At 49.7% G+C, this 23,578-nt stretch overlaps 1 long non-coding RNA gene across 1 annotated transcript; it reads right to left on the reverse strand.

The window, feature by feature from the left end:
- Positions 1-379: 379 nt before the first annotated feature.
- LOC137309125 (uncharacterized) lies at positions 380-22,262 on the reverse strand. The gene is made up of 3 exons (XR_010959758.1): positions 21,432-22,262; positions 9,853-10,072; positions 380-2,370 (listed from the first exon to the last, which is right to left on the reverse strand). It is a non-coding gene; the product is annotated as an uncharacterized lncRNA (long non-coding RNA).
- Positions 22,263-23,578: the final 1,316 nt, after the last annotated feature.

The raw sequence follows: 23,578 nt of genomic DNA on the forward strand, positions 1-23,578 counted from the left end.
TTTAAGAAGCATCTTAAAAGAGGAGAGATAGAGAGATGGAGCGGTTTAGGGAGGTAATTCCAGAGCTTAGGGCCTAGGCAGCTGAAGGCACGGCCGCCAATGGTGGAGCGATTAAAATCGGGGATGCTCAAGAGGCCAGAATTGGAGGAGTGCAGAGATCTCGGAGGGTTGTAGGGCTGGAGGAGGTTACAGAGATAGGGAGGGGCGAGGCCAGGGAGGGATTTGAACACAAGGATGAGAATTTTAAAATCGAGGCGTTCCCGGACCGGGAGCCAGTGTAGGTCAGTGAGCACAGGGGGTGATGGGTGAACAGGACTTGGTGTGAGTTCGGATACGGGCAGCAGAGTTTTGGAGGAGCTGAAGTTTACGGAGGGTGGAAATGGGAGGCCGGCCAGGAGAGCATTGGAATAGTCAAGTCTGGAGGTAACAAATGCATGGATGAGGGTTTCAGCAGCAGATGAGCTGAAGCAGGGGTGGAGACGGGCGATGTTACAGAGGTGGAAGTAGGCGGTCTTGGTGATGGAGTGGATATGGTGTCGGAAGATCATCTCAGGGTCAAATAGAACTCCAAGGTTGTGAACGGTCTGGTCCAGCCTCAGACAGTGGCCAGGGAGGGGGATGGAATCGGTGGCTAGGGGAGGAAATTTTTGCTCATTCTGGATGTCAGACAAACAGTGTGACAAATCAGAGATAGTGGAGGGGGTCGAGGGACGTACTACACTACTGAAATTAACGCAGTCGTTCCTTCCATGACGACAGTTCTCGACCGTGATTAATGCAGTCGCACCTGCCATTACTATAATTCACTACCGTGATTAATGCAGTCGTGCCTGACATTACTATAATTCACTACTATGATTAATGCAGTTGTGCCTGCCACTATTCTGATTCACTACTGTGATTAATGCAGTCGTGCCTGACATTACTATAATTCACTACTGTGATTAATGCAGTCGTGCCTGACATTACTATAATTCACTACTATGATTAATGCAGTTGTGCCTGCCACTATTCTGATTCACTACTGTGATTAATACCACGACAATTCTGCAACTAAAGTAGTAAAATTATGCAACTGAAGGAGACAATTAATTGGAACGCCACGAATTACAAGGAAACTCACCAAAAGCAGCTATTTTTAGATTTAGTGACAGACCCGAACAAAGAAAATCACAAAGACCCCGGATCCTTAAAAGCAGCAAAACACTGAGCTCCTGACATCATCAGAGGGGCAGAGCCAGGAGTGACATCATCAGAGGGGCAGAGCTGGGAGTGACATCATCAGAGGGCCAGAGCCGGGAGTGACATCATCAGAGGGTCAGAGCCGGGAGTGACATCATCAGAGGGGCAGAGCCGGGAGTGACATCATCAGAGGGGCAGTGCCGGGAGTGACATCATCAGAGCGGCAGAGCTGGGAGTGACATCATCAGAGGGCCAGAGCCGGGAGTGACATCATCAGAGGGCCAGAGCCGGGAGTGACATCATCAGAGGGCCAGAGCCGGGAGTGACATCATCAGAGGGCCAGAGCCGGGAGTGACATCATCAGAGGGCCAGAGCCGGGAGTGACATCATCAGAGGGCCAGAGCCGGGAGTGACATCATCAGAGGGTCAGAGCCGGGAGTGACATCATCAGAGGGCCAGAGCTGGGGGTGACATCATCAGAGGGGCAAACTGGGAGTGACATCATCAGAGGGGCAGAGCCAGGAGTGACATCATCAGAGGGGCAGACCGGGAGTGACATCACCAGAGGAGCTGACCCGGAAACGACAGCACCAGAGGGGCAGACCTGGAAATGACATCATCAGAGCCCAAACCAGAAGTGACCTCATCCGAGTCTCTGATATCAGGATTAATTTAACAGTTTTAGGGATTTATTCCCACAGTAAAATGCTGGAAACACGGGTTCAGTGAATGTGGTTTGAAATGTGTGTAAATGTGTCAGTGAGTCAGTGACCCGGTGAAATGACACAGTCCCGGCCTCGTAGTCCAACTGAACTCGGATCCGGTTGTTAGGTGAGATCAGTGTGAGGGGAGTGAGCCGGGAATTGTGCCAGGCTCCGAGAGAAACATTATAATAATATAAACACCAGGATTTACTGTTGTTCCCAAGATCAGAGTTTCTCCCCTCCCTCACTGCGCTCCCACACACAATCCCTATTCCCCAACGTTTCCCATCAGTCTCCACATCCCAGGAATGGGATCCTGAGGAGAAACTCTGGGAGCAGAGGACTTGGGGATCGTCTTTAAACCTCTCTGGGTGAGGTGGGTAGGGCTGATCCTGTCCAGTCCGTGTTACTGATCTCAGATCATCCGACAGAACCAAGTTCCAGTTTGCTGTCTTTGGATCCAGGCTCATCGCTGACCTTTGCCCTAGAGAGGAGAGAAGAGATTGGTCAGACAGGGTTATTCCACTCCCATCAATGATTGACAGCTGCAGGGTGGGAGTGTCAGTATTTCCCAGACACCGTCAGCCCCATATTACCTCTTAGACTGTGTTCATCCCCTGTTAAATAAATGGCCTTTGATCAGAATCCCTGTTAAATAGCAGTGTGTGGGTCCCAGTGCTGTACACTCAGTGCAAACACGCAAGCCCCTGGCACTGTGCACACGTTCTCCCAGACACAATGGAGGGGATTCACCGGCACACAACACATCCCACAGATTCACAGTCGCAGCCCCACAATCTCAGCACTGGCTGTACTGGGAACACACAGCTCACAGGAGTGTGTCCTGGGCTCTCTCCCTCCTGTTACTGTCCCATCCTGAATACAGCAGTGTGACCTGGGCTCTCTCCCTCCTGTTACTGTTCCATCCTGAATACAGGAGTGTGCCCTGGGCTCTCTCCCTCCTGTTACTGTTCCATCCTGAATACAGGAGTGTGCCCTGGGCTCTCTCCCTCCTGTTACTGTTCCATCCTGAATACAGGAGTGTGACCTGGGCTCTCTCCCTCCTGTTACTGTCCCATCCTGAATACAGGAGTGTGCCCTGGGCCCTCTCCCTCCTGTTACTGTTCCATCCTGAATACAGGAGTGTGACCTGGGCTCTCTCCCTCCTGTTACTGTCCCATCCTGAATACAGGAGTGTGCCCTGGGCCCTCTCCCTCCTGTTACTGTCCCATCCTGAATACAGGAGTGTGCCCTGGGCTCTCTCCCTCCTGTTACTGTCCCATCCTGAATACAGGAGTGTGCCCTGGGCTCTCTCCCTCCTGTTACTGTTCCATCCTGAATACAGGAGTGTGCCCTGGGCTCTCTCCCTCCTGTTACTGTTCCATCCTGAATACAGGAGTGTGCCCTGGGCTCTCTCCCTCCTGTTACTGTTCCATCCTGAATACAGGAGTGTGCCCTGGGCTCTCTCCCTCCTGTTACTGTTCCATCCTGAATACAGGAGTGTGCCCTGAGCTCTCTCCCTCCTGTTACTGTTCCATCCTGAATACAGGAGTGTGCCCTGGGCTCTCGCCCTCCTGTTACTGTCCCATCCTGAATACAGGAGTGTGCCCTGGGCTCTCTCCCTCCTGTTACGCTGCTCACAGCTCTGATTAAAGTCTCCACTGGTTTACACACAGCAGTGAGGATTCAGTTGTGAATTGAGATGAATCTGATGTCCCTTCTGTACATTAAACTGTTGCTCCCTGTTCACTCTGAATTCACCAACACTCCCTCTGGCCCTGGGTCTCAGACTTGGACCAATTCCGAGCTGTGAGGAGGGAACAGGTGCAGGAACTCGACCCTCGAATCCCTCGCACTGAACCCTGACTGAAGAAACATCACCGTGAAAGAAAGGGTTAAATAGGAAAATAGAGGTTTCAGTAGGAAAATAAAGATTTCAATAGAAAAATAGGGTTAAATAGGAAAATAATGCGTTAAATAGAAAAATTAAGAATTGAATAGAAAAATGAAAGTTTAAATGGAAAAATAAGGGGCTCAATTTGGCAATGGTGGTGGGTTGGCAGCTGGCTGCTGTCAGGAGCTGCAGCGTGTGGTGTGGGGGAGAGAGAGAGGGAGCCAGATGTCATCCGGCACTGGAACGGAAGACCGGCGGGGGGTGGGGGGGGGGAGAGAGAGTGGAAGATCCGGGGTGGGGGGTAGAGGGGAAGATTGGGGGGGAGAAAGGGAAAGATTGGGGGGGAGAATGGAAGATGGGGGCAGAGAGGGGGAAGATCGGGGGAGGCGGAAGATCGTGAGGACATCAGGGGAAGATCGGGGGGTGAAGGGTGGGACATCGGGGGGGTGAAGAGGGGGACATCGGGGGGTGAAGGGTGGGACATCGGGGGGTGAAGAGGGGGACATCGGGGGGTGAAGAGGGGGACATCGGGGGGGGGGGGTGAAGGGTGGGACATCGGGGGGTGAAGAGGGGGACATCGGGGGGTGAAGAGGGGGACATCGGGGGGGGGGGTGAAGGGTGGGACATCGGGGGGTGAAGGGTGGGACATCGGGGGGTGAAGGGTGGGACATCGGGGGGGTGAAGGGTGGGACATCGGGGGGTGAAGAGGGGGACATCGGGGGGTGAAGAGGGGGACATCGGGGGGGTGAAGGGTGGGACATCGGGGGGTGAAGGGTGGGACATCGGGGGGTGAAGGGTGGGACATCGGGGGGGTGAAGAGGGGGACATCGGGGGGTGAAGAGGGGGACATCGGGGGGTGAAGAGGGGGACATCGGGGGGTGAAGGGTGGGACATCGGGGGGGTGAAGAGGGGGACATCGGGGGGTGAAGAGGGGGACATCGGGGGGGTGAAGCGTGGGACATCGGGGGGTGAAGAGGGGGACATCGGGGGGGGGGGGTGAAGGGTGGGACATCGGGGGGTGAAGAGGGGGACATCGGGGGGGTGAAGGGTGGGACATCGGGGGGTGAAGAGGGGGACATCGGGGGGTGAAGGGTGGAACATCGGGGGGTGAAGAGGGTGACATCGGGGTTGAAGAGGGGGACATCGGGGGGTGAAGGGTGGGACATCGGGGGGTGAAGAGGGGGACATCGGGGGGGGGGGGTGAAGGGTGGGACATCGGGGGGTGAAGAGGGGGACATCGGGGGGTGAAGGGTGGGACATCGGGGGGTGAAGAGGGGGACATCGGGGGGGGGGGGGTGAAGGGTGGGACATCGGGGGGTGAAGAGGGGGACATCGGGGGGGTGAAGGGTGGGACATCGGGGGGTGAAGAGGGGGACATCGGGGGGTGAAGGGTGGAACATCGGGGGGTGAAGAGGGTGACATCGGGGGGTGAAGAGGGGGACATCGGGGGGGTGAAGGGTGGGACATCGGGGGGTGAAGAGGGGGACATCGGGGGGGGGTGAAGGGTGGGACATCGGGGGGGTGAAGAGGGGGACATCGGGGGGGGTGAAGAGGGGGACATCGGGGGGGGTGAAGGGTTGGACATCGGGGGGTGAAGGGTGGGACATCGGGGGGTGAAGAGGGGGACATCGGGGGGTGAAGAGGGGGACATCGGGGGGGGTGAAGGGTGGGACATCGGGGGGGGGTGAAGGGTGGGACATCGGGGGGTGAAGAGGGGGACATCGGGGGGTGAAGAGTGGGACATCGGGGGGTGAAGAGGGGGACATCGGGGGGTGAAGAGGGGGACATCGGGGGGGGGTGAAGGGTGGGACATCGGGGGGGGGTGAAGGGTGGGACATCGGGGGGGGTGAAGGGTGGGACATCGGGGTTGAAGAGGGGGACATCGGGGGGGGGTGAAGAGGGGGACATCGGGGGGTGAAGGGTGGGACATCGGGGGGGGTGAAGAGGGGGACATCGGGGGGGTGAAGAGGGGGACATCGGGGGGTGAAGAGGGGGACATCGGGGGGGTGAAGAGGGGGACATCGGGGGGTGAAGAGGGGGACATCGGGGGGTGAAGAGGGGGACATCGGGGGGTGAAGAGGGGGACATCGGGTGGTGAAGAGGGGGACATCGGGCGGGTGAAGAGGGGGACATCGGGGGGTGAAGAGGGGGACATCGGGGGTTGAAGAGGGGGACATCGGGGGGTGAAGAGGGGGACATCGGGGGTTGAAGAGGGGGACATCGGGGGTTGAAGAGGGGGACATCGGGGGGTGAAGAGGGGGACATCGGGTGGTGAAGAGGGGGACATCGGGCGGGTGAAGAGGGGGACATCGGGGGGTGAAGAGGGGGACATCGGGGGGTGAAGAGGGGGACATCGGGGGGGTGAAGAGGGGGACATCGGGGGGTGAAGAGGGGGACATCGGGGGGTGAAGAGGGGGACATCGGGGGGGTGAAGAGGGGGACATCGGGGGGTGAAGAGGGGGACATCGGGGGGTGAAGAGGGGGACATCGGGGGGGTGAAGAGGGGGACATCGGGGGGTGAAGAGGGGGACATCGGGGGGTGAAGAGGGTGACATCAGAGCGGAGGACATCGGAGAAGGGTGCAAACGTGGGTAAATTTAGTGTTTTTATTTCCGTCTATGGTTTTTTATTTAATTAATTTTGTTTCTTGTTCCCTGATCCGGCCTTCATGCCTGGTTTTAGAACCAGGTGCCCATTCTAATCCCACCTTCCAGCACCCGGTCCGTAGCCCTGCAGCTTACAGCACTTTAGGTGCAGGTCCAGGTACTTTTTAAAAGAGTTGAGGGTCCCTGCCTTTACCACCAATTCGGGCAGTGAATTCCATACACCCACCACCCTCTGGGTAAAAAAGTTTTTCCTCGTGTCCCCTCTAATCCTTCCACCAATCAGCTTAAATCTATGTCCTCTAGTTCTTGAACTCTCCACTAGGGGAAACAGGTACTTCCTGTCTACTCTCTCTGGGCCCCTCATAATTTTGTACACCTCAATCAAGTCTCTCCTCAGCCTCCTCTGCTCCAAGGAAAACAACCCCAGCCTATCCAATCTCTCCTCGTAGCTGCAATTTTCAAGCCCTGGCAACATTCTTGTAAATCTTCTCTGCACTCTCTGCAGAGCAATTACATCCTTCCTGTAATGTGGTGACCAGAACTGCGCACAATACTCCAGCTGTGGCCTTACCAGCATTTTATACAGTTCCATCATTACATCCCTGCTTTTGTATTCTGTACCTCGGCTAATAACGGAGAGCATTCCGTATGCCTTCTTCACAACCTTATCTACCTGTACTGCCACCTTCAGGGACCTGTGCACATGCACTCCAAGGTCTCTCACTTCCTCTACCCCTCTCAATATATTCCCGTTTACTGCATATTCCCTTTTACTGTTTGCCCTCCCTAAGTGCATTACCTCACACTTCTCCGGGTTGAACTCCATTTGCCACTTTTCCGCCCACTTCACCAACCCATTGATATCTTCTTGGAGTCTACAGCTATCCTCTTCACTATCAACTACACGGATAATTTTTGTGTCGTCTGCAAATTTGCCAATCATACCCCCTACATTCAAGTTCAAATCATTAATATATACCACAAACAGCAAGGGACCCAACACTGAGCCCTGTGGGACACCACTGGAAACGGATTTCCATTCGCAAAGACATCCATCGACTTTTACCCTTTGTTTCCTGTTACTGAGCCAATTTTGGATCCAATTCATCACATTTCCCTGTATCCCTGGGCTTTTACCTATCTGACCAGTGTGCCATGTGGGACCTTGTCAAATGCCTTACTAAAATCCATGCAGACAACATCCACTGCACTACCCTCATCAATCCTCCTTGTCACTTCCTCAAAGAATTCAATCAGATTTGTAAGGCATGACCTTCCCTGAACAAATCCATGCTGACTATCCCTGATCAAACCATGCCTTTCCAAGTGACAGTTTATCCTGTCTCTCAGTATTGATTCTAATAGTTTACCCACCACCGAGGTAAGACTGACCGGCCTATAACTGTTCGGCCTTTCCCTCGTACCCTTTTTAAACAATGGTGCTACGTTTGCAGTCTTCCAGTCCTCCGGTACCTCCCCTGTATCTGGTGAGGATTGGAAAATGATCCTCAGAGCATCCGCTATTTCCTCCCTGGCTTCCTCCAATAGCCTGGGAAACAATCCATCCGGCCCTGGTGACTTATCAACTTTCAAGGATTCCAGTCCCTCTAGCACTTCCTCTCTTGTTATGTTTACTTTATCCAATATTTCACAGCTCTCCTCTTTAACTACTATGTCCGGATCATCCCTTTCCTTTGTGAATACGGAGACAAAATATTCATTTAAAACCCTACCCACATCCTCTGCTTCGACACACAAGTTACCCTTATCATCCCTGATAGGTCCCACCTTTTCCTTAGCTATCCTCTTGTTCTTAATGTACTGAAAAAGCCGCCCAGGTAAGTTAAAAATCTTTCTAAGTACTTAATCTGTCACAGGGAAAGTGCCTTAAGTACCTCAATGAGGTACATTTGGCTCTTTAACTGTCATCCCGCCAGCTTTAATTGCCGGCGGGACTTCCGTTTTCGGGTTGCCAGCGTGCACACAGGTGGGTCCCTGGGAAACTCGGAAGTCGGCGGGTTGGAGCCGGCTTCCGAACCCAAACGGGATTTCTGCGATTTTCGGAGTCCCCCCCACCCCCCCCCCCCACCTTGCCTCCAACACGCCCGCAATTGCCTCCTAAAATCACCCCCAAAGAGTTAAATAGAAAAAGGGTTAAATAGATAAATAAAGATTTAAATAGAAAATGAAGGGTTAAATAGAAAAATAAGGAGGTGACTAGAAAATTAAAAATAAAAATTTATATAGAAAAATAAAGGGTTAAATAGGAACAGAGTTAAATAGAAAACTAAAGAGTTAAATAGAAAACTAAAGAGTTAAATAGAAAACTAAAGAGTTGAATAGAAAAATAAAGGATTAGAGAAAATAATAAAGGATTAAATAGAAAAATAAAGGGTTAAATAGAGATTAAAAACAGTCAGTGTGATCCCCTGTGATATAAACACAACTTGGAATATTCCCACTTCCCCTGATCCCTGTTGACTGCTCGATGACGATCCCTGGGACAGGGGCTACCCCTGTTGAGCTGATTCTGCCCCCTCCCCGGAGCACAGATACTGACAGCCCTGTGAGGGACAGTGTCCCTTTAAGAGACACTCTGATTGACAGTGTGTAACCCCGCCCCTACCTGACCCATGGCGGGTGAAGCTTTGGCCCATTCCAGTGAGGAATGTTTAAAGCAGGTGTCACTGGCGACTGAGGATTAATCTCAGGCTCCTGATCCACACACACAGGGACCTGAGATTAAAGTTCGGGGATATTCCCAGCTGTCTGAACACAACTAACCCGACCTGCTACCAGTCCCCTATAGAATCATAGAATCAGACAGTAAGAAGGAGGCCATTCGGCCCATTGTGCCCGTGCCGGCTCTTTGAAATAGCTATCCAGTTAGTCCCACTACCCCGCTTTTTCCCCAATGCCCTGTAAAATTTTTCCTTTTCAAGTATTTATCCAGTTCCCTTTTGAAAGTTTCTACTGAATCTGCTTCCACCGCCCTTTCAGGCAGCGCATCCAGATCATCAAAACTAGCTGCGTAAAATATTTCTCCTCATCTCCCGTCTGGTTCTTTTGCTAATTACCTTAAATCTGTGTCCTCTGGTTGCTGACCCCCCGCCAGTGGAAACAGTTTCTCTCTCTGGACTCGATCAAAACCACTCAAAATTTTGAACACCTCTATTAAATCTCCCCTTAACCTTCTCTGTTCTAAAGAGAACAATCCCAGCTTTTCCAGTCTCTCCACATAACTGTAGTCTCTCATCCCTGGTACCACTCTAGTATATCTCCTCTGCACCCTCTCCAAGGCATTGACATACATACAATTACATACAATACATCACAGCCTCGATTAGGGTGTGATCTTTCAAGGCCTCTTTCATTAAATGTGGTTTTAAATGAAGGGAGCAAAAGGAAGTTTCACATTTCAGACACGTCTTCACAGCTGGGGTTCGATTCCCATCACAGTACTCACACATGACACAACCTGAATCGGCAGGAGGCTGTGAGCGATTGTATTTCTCCACGATATTACACAGCGTGAAGTTTCTCTCCAGACTGGGCCTGGGGTTGAATTTCCGGCGACACTGAGGGCACTCAAACCCTTCTGGGCCTGCGGTCTGGGCCCAAACTCCCTCAATACATTTCAAACAGAAACTGTGCAGACAGGGTAATATCACAGGGTCCTGGTACACCTGGAGACACACAGCACAGGTTAATTCATCCTCGAAAGCTCCGGGCTCTGTTACTACAGCACCTGAAAGAGTTTTCAAGTTTTCACGCAGCAAAGAAGAGAGGGCAAGGAAGCAGACCAGGAAGGAGTGAAAATGTTAGTTTCACTTTCATTTCTCACTTTGGTTGAAGATGAACCCTTTCAGGCCTGCAGTAGCAGCTCAGAACCAAAATCAGAAAAACAAGATTGCAATTTTACAATCTGGAGCCAGAATACAGCAAGCTGGGCTCAGTAAACACAAACTGAAAACTAATCAGCTCAGACCAGACCCTAAATGGTTTAACAAATGATTTAAAACTGATATAAAGAGGAACAATAACCTTTACAAATCCCCCAGAGAGGAAAGGGAAGGAGCTCTCTGGGAGGAATAGAAAAATATACAGAAAAAGTTAAAATATTTATCAGTGGGCAAAGAGAGATGAGAAAAAGCAAAGCAGCAGAGGCTACAGGTCTTAGTAAACTCGACACGAAACATGTCCGACCAACACAGAGCTGGAAACCAAGAAAGACAAAAGAATGTTGGACAACAAATCCAAAACAGGAGAATACAGTCAGAGGAAGTCATGGTCAAACAGTACAGGGCTCTGGTCAGACCCACTCGAGTACTGTGTCCAGTTCTGGTCAGACTGCACCTCGAGTAATTTGTCCAATTCTGGTCAGTCTCACCTCGAGTACTGTGTCCAGTTCTGGTCAGACCCACCTCGAGAACTGTGTCCAGTTCTGGTCAGACTGCACCGAGAGTACATAAGAACATAAGAAATAGGAGCAGAAGTCGGCCAATCGGCCCCTCGAGCCTGCTCCGCCATTCAATAAGATCATAGCTGATCTGATCCTAACCTCAAATCTAAATTCATGTCCAATTTCCTGCCCACTCCCCGTAACCCCTAATTCCCTTTACTTCTAGGAAACTGTCTATTTCTGTTTTAAATTTATTTAATGATGCAGCTTCCTGGGGCAGCAAATTCCACAGACCTATTACCCTCTGAGTGAAGAAGTTTCTCCTCATCTCAGTTTTGAAAGAGCAGCCCCTTATTCTAAGATTATGCCCCCTAGTTCTAGTTTCACCCATCCTTGGGAACATCCTTACAGCATCCATCCGATCAAGCCCCTTCACAATCTTATATGTTTCAATAAGATCGCCTCTCATTCTTCTGAACTCCAATGAGTAGAGTCCCAATCTACTCAACCTCTCCTCATATGTCCACCCCCTCATCCCCGGGATTAACTGAGTGAACCTTCTTTGTACTGCCTCGAGAGCAAGTATGTCTTTTCTTAAGTATACAGTATTCCAGGTGCGGTCTCACCAATACCTTATATAACTGCAGCAATACCTCCCTGTTTTTATATTCTATCCCCCGAGCAATAAACGCCAACATTCCGTTGGCCTTCTTGATCACCTGCTGCACCTGCAAACTAACATTTTGATTTTCTTGCACGAGGACCCCCAGATCCCTTTGTACTGCAGTACTTTCCAGTTTCTCGCCATTAAGATAATAACTTGCTCTCTGATTTTTCCTGCCATAATGCATAACCTCACATTTTCCAATATTGTATTGCATCTGCCAAATCTCTGCCCACTCACCCAGCCTGTCTAGATCCCATTGTAGGTTTTTAATGTCCTCCTCACTCTCTACTTTCCCTCCCATTTTTGTATCATCTGCAAACTTTGATGTGTTACACTCGGTCCCCTCCTCCAAATCGTTAATATAGATTGTAAAGAGTTGGGGACCCAGCACCGACCCCTGTGGAACACCACTGGCTACAGGTTGCCAGTCCGAGAATGAACCATTTATCCCAACTCTCTGCTTCCTGTTAGATAACCAATCCTCCACCCAGGCCAGAATATTACCCCCAATCCAGTGATTCTTTATCTTGAGCAATAATCTTTTATGTGGCACCTTGTCGAATGCCTTCTGGAAGTCCAAATACACTACGTCCACTGGTTCCCCTTTATCCACCCTATACGTTATATCCTCAAAGAACTCAAGCAAATTTGTCAGACATGACTTCCCCTTCGTAAAGCCATGCTGACTTTGTCCTATTAAATTATGTTTATCCAAATGTTCTGCTACTGTCTCCTTAATAATTGACTCCAAAATTTTACCCACCACAGATGTTAAGCTAACTGGTCTATAATTTCCAGCCTTCTGCCTACTACCCTTTTTAAATAAGGGTGTTACATTGGCAGTTTTCCAATCTGCCGGGACCTTTGCCGAGTCCATAGAATTTTGGAAAATTATTACCAAAGCATCCACAATCCCTACTGCCACTTCCCTCAAGACCCTAGGATGTAAGCCATCAGGTCCAGGGGATTTATCCGCCTTGAGTCCCATTAATTTACTGAGTACTAATTCCTCAGTGATTTTAATCGTATTTAGCTCCTCCCCCCCTAGAGCCCCCTGTTTGTCCAGTTCTGGTCAGACCCACCTCGAGTACTGTGTCCAGTTCTGGTCAGACCTACCTCGGGTACAGGAGGAAGCCATTCAGCACTTGAGCCCGTTCCGCCATTCAATTAGATCATGGTTGATCTGTATCTTAACTCCATCTACCTGCCTTGGTTCCATAATCCGTAATACCCTTAACTAACAAAAATCTATCAATCTCAGTTTTGAAATTTTCAATTGATCTCCAGCCTCAACAACTTTTTGGGGGAGAGAGTTCCAGATTTCTACCACCCTTTGTGTGAAGAAGTGCTTCCTGACATCACCCCTGAACTTTCTAGCTCTAATTTTAAAGTTTTGCCCCCTTGTTCTGGATTCCCCCACCAGAGGAAATGTTTCTCTCTATTTACCATATCAAATCCTTTAATCATCTTTAAACACCTCAAATTAGATCACCCATTAATCTTGAATACTCAAGAGAATACAAGCGTAGTCAATGCAACCTGTCCTCATAATTTAACCCTTTTAGCCCCGGTATCATTCTGGTGAATCTGTGCTGCACCCTCTCCAGGGCCAATATATCCTTCCTGAGGTGCGGTGCCCAGAACTGAACCCAGTCTCCAGATGGGGTCTGACCAGAGCTCTGTACAGCTGGAACATCACTTCCTCCCCTTTGTATTCCAGCCCCCGAGATAAAGGTGAACATTCCATTCATCTTTTTAATTATTTTTTGTACCTGTCCACTGGCGTTTAGTGATTTCTGTACTTGGGCCCCTAAATCTCTCTGCTCCTCCACAGTTCCCGGCTTCTCACCATTTAGAAAATACTCTGATCGATCTTTCTTAGGTCCAAAGTGAATGACCTCACACTTCCCCACATTGAACTCCATCTGCCCCAGTTTTGCCCACTCACTGAATCGACCAATGTCCCTTTGCAACTTTCTGCTCCCATCTACACTATTTACTGTGTCACCTAACTTAGTGTCGTCAGCAAACTGAGATACACGGCTCTCTATTCCTTCATCCAAGTCACTGATAAATATAAATTTAACCCTGACTGATTCTTTGTCCTGCCCCAGTTTAATGAGACCGAGACCATGTGGAGCCCACGGTCAACACATCAGACCAGTTACACTTTACCCACTAAACCATGGGCAGGAGGGCTTCAATAACTGATTGCTCGGTCTCTGAAAGGAACCAGGAATGCTCACTAATATTTCACCTTCAATTCCTTTTGTGGATGTGCACTAAGTGCTGGTCTTACCAGCAACACCACATCCCATGAATGAATTAAAAAATATGCAAATACGCACACACATGCATACACACACATATAAGCATATACATATGCACACACATACATACATAAACACATAAACATAGACACACATGTTCGTTGACAACCCCTCAGATAATGAAGCAGTCCGTGCCTGCATGCAGCAAGACCTAGACAACATCCAGGCTTGGGCTGATACGTGGCAAGTAACATTCGCACCAGACAAATGCCAGGCAATGACCATCTCCAACAAGGGAGAGTCTAACCACCTCCCCTTGACATTCAACGGCATTACCATCGCCGAATCCCCCACTATCAACATCCTGGGGGTCACCATTGACCAGAAACTTAACTGGACCAGCCACATAAATACTGTGGCTACAAGAGCAGGTCAGAGGCTGGGTATTCTGCAGCAAGTGACTCACCTCCTGACTCCCCAAAGCCTTTCCACCATCTACAAGGCACAACTCAGGAATACGATGGAACAATTTGCCTGGATGAATGCAGCTCCAACAACACTCAAGAAGCTCGACACCATCCAGGACAAAGCAGCCCGCTTGACTGGCATCCAATCCAACACCCTAAACATTCACTCCCTTCACCACCAACGCACCATGGCTGCAGTGTGTGCCATCCACAGGATGCATTGCAACAACTCACCAAGGCTTCTTTGAAAGCACCTCCCAAACCTGCGACCTCTACCACCTAGAAGGACAAGAGCAGCAGGCACATGGGAACAACACCACCTGCACGTTCCCCTCCAAGTCACACACCATCCCGACTTGGAAATATATCGCCGTTCCTTCATCGTCGCTGGGTCAAATTCCTGGAACTCCCTTCCTAACAGCACTGTGGGAGAACCTTCACCACACGGACTGCAGCGGTTCAAGAAGGCGGCTCACCACCACCTTTTCAAGGGCAATTAGGGATGGGCAATAAATGCTGGCCTTGCCAGTAACGCCTACATCCCATGAACAAATAAAAAATTTACACTATACCTACACACACACACATATACACATATACATATAGACACACACAGACATAAACACATACACATACATTCACACATATATATACAGACACATGCAGGTACATATACATACATACATATGTAAACACACACATACAAATACAGACAAACATACACACATATATACAAACATGCATACATTATCTCACTGAAATGTATAAAATTCTTAGAGGGCTTGACAGGGTGGATGCTGAGAGGATGCTTCCCCTGGCTGGAGAGTCTCGAACTAGGGGTCACAGTCTCAGGATAAGGGGTCGGCTATTTAGGACTGAGATGAGGAGGAATTTCTTCACTCAGAGAGTTCTCTACCGCAGAGGGTTGTCGATGCTCAGTCGTTGATTATATTCAAGAATGAGTTCGATGGATATTTGGACTAAGGGAATCAAGGGATATGGGGATCGGGCGGGAAAGTGGAATTGAGGTTGAAGATCAGCCACGATCCGATTGAAAAGGGGAGCAGGCTCGAGGGGCCGTGTGGCCTACTCCTGCTCCTATTTCTTATGGTCTCATGTTCTAATGCACATACATACATCTACATAGACACACACACATATACATACAAACACACATACTCATATACATGGACATGCGCACATACATAAACATGACACATATACATATAAACACGCACATACATAAACACACACAAACACACACACACGCACCTACATAAAGACTTACACGTACATACACACAAACACACACACATAAACACAGACACATAGACACACACACAGGGCAGGTCAGTCAGTGTGAACACGGACGGGGGGATCATGTCCATTCTTGGCCCTTCCTCAGGCGTTCTGTTTCTTTACAATTTTCAGAGACATCTTTGGAATTTGAGGTGAGCACCACTGCCCTGTGAAACAATGTTTGTTTTCTGGCATCACAATTATCTCTCGATGTAAAATGCCTGGTTGTGATGGAAACGGAGGAGTGAGAAGCATTCCGATTGAACTTAAGGAAACAAAAGCAGGCGGTGTCGAGCCAATGGCCCGAATATTTGTCAGTTGGCCCTCGCTGCGATAAGCAAAATAATTCAATTTTGAAGCCTGATACTCCCTACATTACAACAGTGAGTACACTTCAAAAAGCACTTCATTGGCTGTAAAGCTCTTTGGGACATCATGAGGTCGTGAAAGGTGCTTTATAAATGCGAGTTCTTTCTTTTCCTTGATATTGGTACGGATAAAACTACATTGACAACTGGTTTAAGATTATTCTGATTGTCTCTGGGGAACGAGGCCATTGGCGCAGAACACAAGGACCTGTTGACAAGACTCCTGTTAGAACTCGTCGTCACATTTTTCTTCTTGCAGAAAGAAACCTGCGGGGAATCAGACCGGTTCGACTTGTTTTAACGAGAAGAAGCCGATTCCCTCCAGTGATAAAGGAGCATCAGGAATGAGAAGGTTTCCCCCTCCCTCCCTTCTTAAATAGTGGGGTGACATTTTCAATTTTCCAATCCAAAGGCACAATTCCTGAACCGAGAGAGTTTTGGTAAATAATGACGAGTGCACCTGCTCTGGTCATTGCATTTCGACAGAATGAACAAGTATATCTCTGATAATTTGTAACCCCAGGTAATAACAAATGATTCCAATCATTCTTTGGCAAACCTCTCTTTTGGTGATCTATTATGTGGAGGAGCTTTAAAGTGCTGCCACTTTCATGGATTGTTGAACGGTGGTTTCTGCATTTTATGAAATATCTTTCGATGATCTTCAGCTGTTCTCTGCTTCCACCACAAGCTCCACTCAATTCCCTTCAAATGTCACTAAGTGAAGTGGCTCTGTGAACAATCTGCTCATTGCAACCTCTCAAGAACAGAGTTGAGAAACACTGGGGGTGAAAACAGGCGGCTGATTCACTATCAATCGTTTTGCACAACTCCCAAAGATGATTTTTATTATTGATTCTGGGGATGTGGGCGTCCCTGGCAAGGCCGGCATTTATTGCCCATCCCTAGTTGCCCTGAGAAGGTGGTGCTGGGCCTTCTTCTTGAACCACTGGGAGCGGGTTTGATACAAACTGAGTGTCTCGCTCGGCCACTTCAGTGGGAGGTTAAGGGTCAACCACGTTGGTGTGGGACTGGAGTCACATATAGGCCCAGACCGGGTAAGGACGGCAGGTTTCCTTCCCTAAAGGACATTAATGAACCAGTTGGGTTTTTACGCCAATTCGACAGCTTCATGGTCACTTTTACAGAAACCAGATTGTTTAAATTGAATTCAAATCCTCAAACTCCCATGGTGGGATTTGAACTCATGAACTCTGGATTGTTAGTCCAACCCCCATTGTTCTGGAATTCCCTCCCCAAACCCCTCTGCCTCTCCAACCCGTCTCCTCCTTTAAGATTTTCCTTAAAAACCCCTTTTGGACAACTCTGTAATATCACGGGGGTGAAATCGCTCGACACCAGGAGCGAATCAACGGCCGGTTTCACACTGTGTCCGATTCCCACCTCCATTCACAATCGATCCTCGGGCGAGGTGTGAAACAGGCTGTCGATTCCCCATCACCCGTTTCACACTGTGTCCGATTCCCACCTCCATTCACAATCGATCCTCGGGCGAGGTGTAAAACAGGCTGTCGATTCCCCATCACCCGTTTCACACTGTGTCCGATTCCCACCTCCATTCACAATCGATCCTCGGGCGAGGTGTAAAACAGGCTGTCGATTCCCCATCACCCGTTTCACACTGTGTCCGATTCCCACCTCCATTCACAATCGATCCTCGGGCGAGGTGTGAAACAGGCTGTCGATTCACCATCACCCGTTTCACACTGTGTCCGATTCCCACCTCCATTCACAATCGATCCTCGGGCGAGGTGTAAAACAGGCTGTCGATTCCCCATCACCCGTTTCACACTGTGTCCGATTCCCACCTCCATTCACAATCGATCCTCGGGCGAGGTGTGAAACAGGCTGTCGATTCCCCATCACCCGTTTCACACTGTGTCCGATTCCCACCTCCATTCACAATCGATCCTCGGGCGAGGTGTGAAACAGGCTGTCGATTCCCCATCACCCGTTTCACACTGTGTCCGATTCCCACCTCCATTCACAATCGATCCTCGGGCGAGGTGTAAAACAGGCTGTCGATTCCCCATCACCCGTTTCACACTGTGTCCGATTCCCACCTCCATTCACAATCGATCCTCGGGCGAGGTGTAAAACAGGCTGTCGATTCCCCATCACCCGTTTCACACTGTGTCCGATTCCCACCTCCATTTACAATCGATCCTCGGGCGAGGTGTGAAACAGGCTGTCGATTCCCCATCACCCGTTTCACACTGTGTCCGATTCCCACCTCCATTCACAATCGATCCTCGGGCGAGGTGTAAAACAGGCTGTCGATTCCCCATCACCCGTTTCACACTGTGTCCGATTCCCACCTCCATTCACAATCGATCCTCGGGCGAGGTGTGAAACAGGCTGTCGATTCCCCATCACCCGTTTCACACTGTGTCCGATTCCCACCTCCATTCACAATCGATCCTCGGGCGAGGTGTGAAACAGGCTGTCGATTCACCATCACCCGTTTCACACTGTGTCCGATTCCCACCTCCATTCACAATCGATCCTCGGGCGAGGTGTGAAACAGGCTGTCGATTCCCCATCACCCGTTTCACACTGTGTCCGATTCCCACCTCCATTTACAATCGATCCTCGGGCGAGGTGTGAAACAGGCTGTCGATTCACCATCACCCGTTTCACACTGTGTCCGATTCCCACCTCCATTCACAATCGATCCTCGGGCGAGGTGTGAAACAGGCTGTCGATTCCCCATCACCCGTTTCACACTGTGTCCGATTCCCACCTCCATTCACAATCGATCCTCGGGCGAGGTGTAAAACAGGCTGTCGATTCCCCATCACCCGTTTCACACTGTGTCCGATTCCCACCTCCATTCACAATCGATCCTCGGGCGAGGTGTGAAACAGGCTGTCGATTCCCCATCACCCGTTTCACACTGTGTCCGATTCCCACCTCCATTCACAATCGATCCTCGGGCGAGGTGTGAAACAGGCTGTCGATTCCCCATCACCCGTTTCACACTGTGTCTGATTCCCACCTCCATTCACAATCGATCCTCGGGCGAGGTGTGAAACAGGCTGTCGATTCACCATCACCCGTTTCACACTGTGTCTGATTCCCACCTCCATTCACAATCGATCCTTGGGCGAGGTGTGAAACAGGCTGTCGATTCCCCATCACCCGTTTCACACTGTGTCCGATTCCCACCTCCATTTACAATCGATCCTCGGGCGAGGTGTGAAACAGGCTGTCGATTCCCCATCACCCGTTTCACACTGTGTCCGATTCCCACCTCCATTCACAATCGATCCTCGGGCGAGGTGTAAAACAGGCTGTCGATTCACCATCACCCGTTTCACACTGTGTCCGATTCCCACCTCCATTCACAATCGATCCTCGGGCGAGGTGTGAAACAGGCTGTCGATTCACCATCACCCGTTTCACACTGTGTCCGATTCCCACCTCCATTCACAATCGATCCTCGGGCGAGGTGTGAAACAGGCTGTCGATTCCCCATCACCCGTTTCCCACTGTGTCCGATTCCCACCTCCATTCACAATCGATCCTCGGGCGAGGTGTGAAACAGGCTGTCGATTCCCCATCACCCGTTTCACACTGTGTCCGATTCCCACCTCCATTCACAATCGATCCTCGGGCGAGGTGTAAAATGGGCTGTCGATTTACACTATTGGCACAGACCAATTTCACACCTTTCTACATTGGCTCCATGTCCCACTCTCCTGTGAAGCACCTTGGGACGTTTCTTCAATGTTAGAGACGCTATATAAATGCAAGTTATTTGTTTGTTATGGAACATTTCCTTCAATGGGCTAAGTCTTGGCTCCTTATAATGGCCAACAGTAAATGAATAAAATAACTATGCAAGCAACATTGTACAACACTGACCCCAATGATATTTGACACAGAAAAACAAGTGCACCATGAAAGTAATTAAATCATTTATTCTCACCTCTGAGTCTGAAGGTCAAGGGTTCAAGTCCCACTCCTGAGACTTGAGGACAAAATCCAGGCTCATACTCCAGTCCAGTACTGAGGGAGTGCTGCACTGTCGGAGGGTCAGTATTGAGGGAGCGCTGCACTGTCGGAGGGTCAGTACTGAGGGAGTGCTGCACTGTCGGAGGGTCAGTACTGAGAGAGTGCTGCACTGTCGGAGGGTCAGTATTGAGGGAGCGCTGCACTGTTGGAGGGTCAGCACTGAGGCAGCGCTGCACTGTCGGAGGGTCAGCACTGAGGGAGCGCTGCACTGTCGGAGGGTCAGTACTGAGGGAGTGCTGCACTGTCGGAGGGTCAGTACTGAGGGAGTGCTGCACTGTCGGAGGGTCAGTACTGAGGGAGTGCTGCACTGTCGGAGGGTCAGTACTGAGGGAGTGCTGCACTGTCGGAGGGTCAGTACTGAGGGATAGAATGTGAACTGGTTTATCTTCACAGAATGTCACACGACTGGCTGAGAATGGACAGAGAGATGAAGCATCGAAGTATTTACTGGACATGGTGATGAGGAGAGTTGTTCGGGCAGGAATGGCCATGTGGGAGATATTTGTGAAATTGCAGATAGCAAAACCAAAGCTCAGAACGATCCTGAAAGAAACCTGCAGGAAGGGTATTGTACGACATGTACTATAATCAGAGGCAAAGGCAAGAGTTTATTTTCATGTGTTTTTGCATTGTTTCAGACGGATTTTAATTTTTTAAACCAGGTTCTGATTTACATTATGAAGCAACCTGGAATCAGCTGGGGTCTGAAGCAATGCATTACCTGAAAGGTGTGTTACTGATGCCCATTTATTTTTATGTTTAATTTGAAGTGAAACAAGTAAGATTAATGAAGATAAAGTCATTGAATTGTAGCATTTCACAGGATAATACAGCACAGGAGGAGGCCATTCGGCCCGTCGTGTCTGTGCCGGCTCTTTGAAAGATCTATCCAATCAGTCCCACTGCCCCGCTCCTTCACCAAGGCCCTGCAAATTTTTCCTTTTCAAGTATTTATCCGATTCCCTTTTGAAAGTTATTATTGAATCTGCTCCCTCCGTCCTTTCAGGCAGCGCATTCCAGATCAGAACAACTCACTGCGTAAAAAAAAATCTCCTCATTTCCCCTCTGGTTCTTTTGCCAATTATCTTAAATCTGTGTCCTCTGGTTACCGACCCTCCTGCCACTGGAAACAGTTTCTCCTTATTTACTCAGTCAAAAACCCTTCATGATTTTGAACACCTCTATTAAATCTCCCCTTAACGTTCTCTGCTCTAAGGAGAACAATCCCAGCTTCTCCAGTCTCTCCACATAACTGAAGAGCCTCATCCCTGGTACCATTCTAGTAAATCTCCTCTGCACCCTCTGTAAGGCCTTGACATCCTTCCGAAAGTGCAGTGCCCAGAATTGGACACAATTCTCCAGCTGAGGCCTGACCAGTGATAATCTGTTCTGTTGTAATTCTGAGTGCAACAATTAACATATTTTCTGAAATGATCCCAAGATATTGAGCAACAACACAAGGAAACTCTCTGCAAAAAACATCAAACACTGACGATGAGAACGATACAGGGAAAGCAGTCTGTGAAGACCTTACCACCGCCTGATCAATACCCGGAATTAATAGTCACTTCCTCTGCCCGTGAGCTGAGACTTGTGGAGCAGGAACTGTTGGCCAGAGGTCAGGACCATGAGAAGTGACAACAGAACCAAGTCAAGAATGAGCTGGAGAAAATCCAGATTGGTCAATTATTCGGAAGCAGTTTTGGTAAAGGCCGCCGATCTGGGACCTCAGTGGTCAGCGGTGTGGCCAGGATTGGGAACAGCACCATGGTGCAAAAGACTGTCCATGATTGGGCCGCGGGGAAAATCTGCTCTCAGTTTCAGTTTGTCTTTCATTTCAGATTCCGTGACCTGAACGCCATTCACGGTCGAACGAGCCTGAAAGCCGTGGCACCGGATTACTTACACACGGAGCTGGAACATGTGTGGGAAGCCCCGGAGAACCTGCTCTTCATCTTTGACCAACTGAATGAATTCAAGGATACCACTGATTTCACAGATACCAAGAGAGACACAGAGGCTCAGCCCCACTGTTTGGGAGCGGACTGTTGGTGTGAAGTGTCTGACATTGTGTGCTGTCCCATACAGCAGAAGCTGCTGCCAGGCTGCTCAGTGTTGGTCACCAGCCGTCCGACTGCCTTCGACACTGGACAAGGCTGAGGTCAATCTGTTGGCCCAAATCTTGGGCTTCCTGGCCAATGAAAGGAAGGAATACTTCGGACGGATCTTTGGGAATGAGAAGCTTGGAGACGATGGGGAAAAATTCGATAAGGGTCCGTTTTGGGCGGACTCCACACCCGACGAACCCTCCACAAGCAGGTCGCAAACTTGGACCCATCGGAGAACTCACCCGCAATCAGCCTTCCTTTCCAGGCCTTGTGGGTGGAATCAATGCAATTCGCACTTTGCAACGCCAGAGGGAGCTCAATCTCTTAAAGGGAGGATGTTTCTCAGAAATCTCTTAAAGGTAGCTGGTACCTGTTATTTGCTGAAAATAACAGTCTACTGTCTGCATGGAGTCTGAACGGAGATCGGACATCACACAGGTAAAACACAGATTCAGATCCCATCCCTATGTTTACAAACTGATGAGTTATGTTAAAACATTGATTAAAGATTGCGCACTACGAAATCCCACATCCTCCAATCTGCACACCAGACCTCACCAATCTGCCGATCTGAGTTGGTACCAGGCCTGCGAGAGTGCGTGCACCAAGGTTCTCTGCTGATGCGCTGGAGACCTTGGGTGCAAGAGGTGGACAGAAGGAGGGACATCCTATAACCGCGGGAGTGGGGGGGGGGGGGGGCAAGAGGCCCTCCAGACATGTACTCAAAAAACAGTGGGAGGCAGTGGGGGACGAAGTCAATGCCAGGCGCACAGCATCATGAACATGGATGCAGTGCAGGAAGAAGTTCAATGCTTTGACATGAGTGGTCAAGGTGAGTGAGGTCAACTGTCAAGTGGTGTCTCCGACCAACTGCTCCACACACGACACCCCCATCGCCCACACACCAATAAACTCTTCCCATCAATACTCAACTCTTCCAATCAGATGCTTCCTCTCACCCTTACACATTACCACTGTTTCAAGCCGCCCACCCACAACTCACAGGCCACACCCACTGGCAGCTATTCAACCATGACAGGTACATCACCCAGACTCACGTCCCGCTTTCTTGCAGGAGAAGGTGGCGCATATCAAGAGGCAGCAAGTGGCAGTGGCCATTAGCCCCTCGAGCCTGTTCCACCATTCAATGAGATCATGGTGGACCTGTGACCTAACTCCATGTACCCGTCTTCGCCCCATATCCCTTAATACCCTTGGTTCACAGAAATCGATCAATCTCAGATTGAACATTCACAATTGAGCGAGCATCAACTGCCGTCTGTAGAAGAGCGTTTCAAACGTCTCCCACCCTTTGCGTGTAGAAGCATTTCCGAACTTCACTCCTGCACTTCCTGGCTCTAAATCTTAGGCTATGTCCCCGCGTCCTAGTATTGAAGTGTAGGAGACCTCCAAAGACAATAATCCAGCCACTAACCTGTAAATCCTGCATGGCCCCTTTAAATAGCACCGGTGGGGTGTCCTCCAGGCACTCGAAGACACGTTCAGATGGTCGGGGTGAAGACTGTGCATTGAGCTGAGCGTTAAGTCCCAAAATGGTGTCTAGCACTTTAAA

Source organism: Heptranchias perlo, unplaced genomic scaffold (genome assembly GCF_035084215.1).
Source record: "Heptranchias perlo isolate sHepPer1 unplaced genomic scaffold, sHepPer1.hap1 HAP1_SCAFFOLD_148, whole genome shotgun sequence".
Classification (NCBI taxonomy): Eukaryota; Metazoa; Chordata; class Chondrichthyes; order Hexanchiformes; family Hexanchidae; genus Heptranchias; species Heptranchias perlo.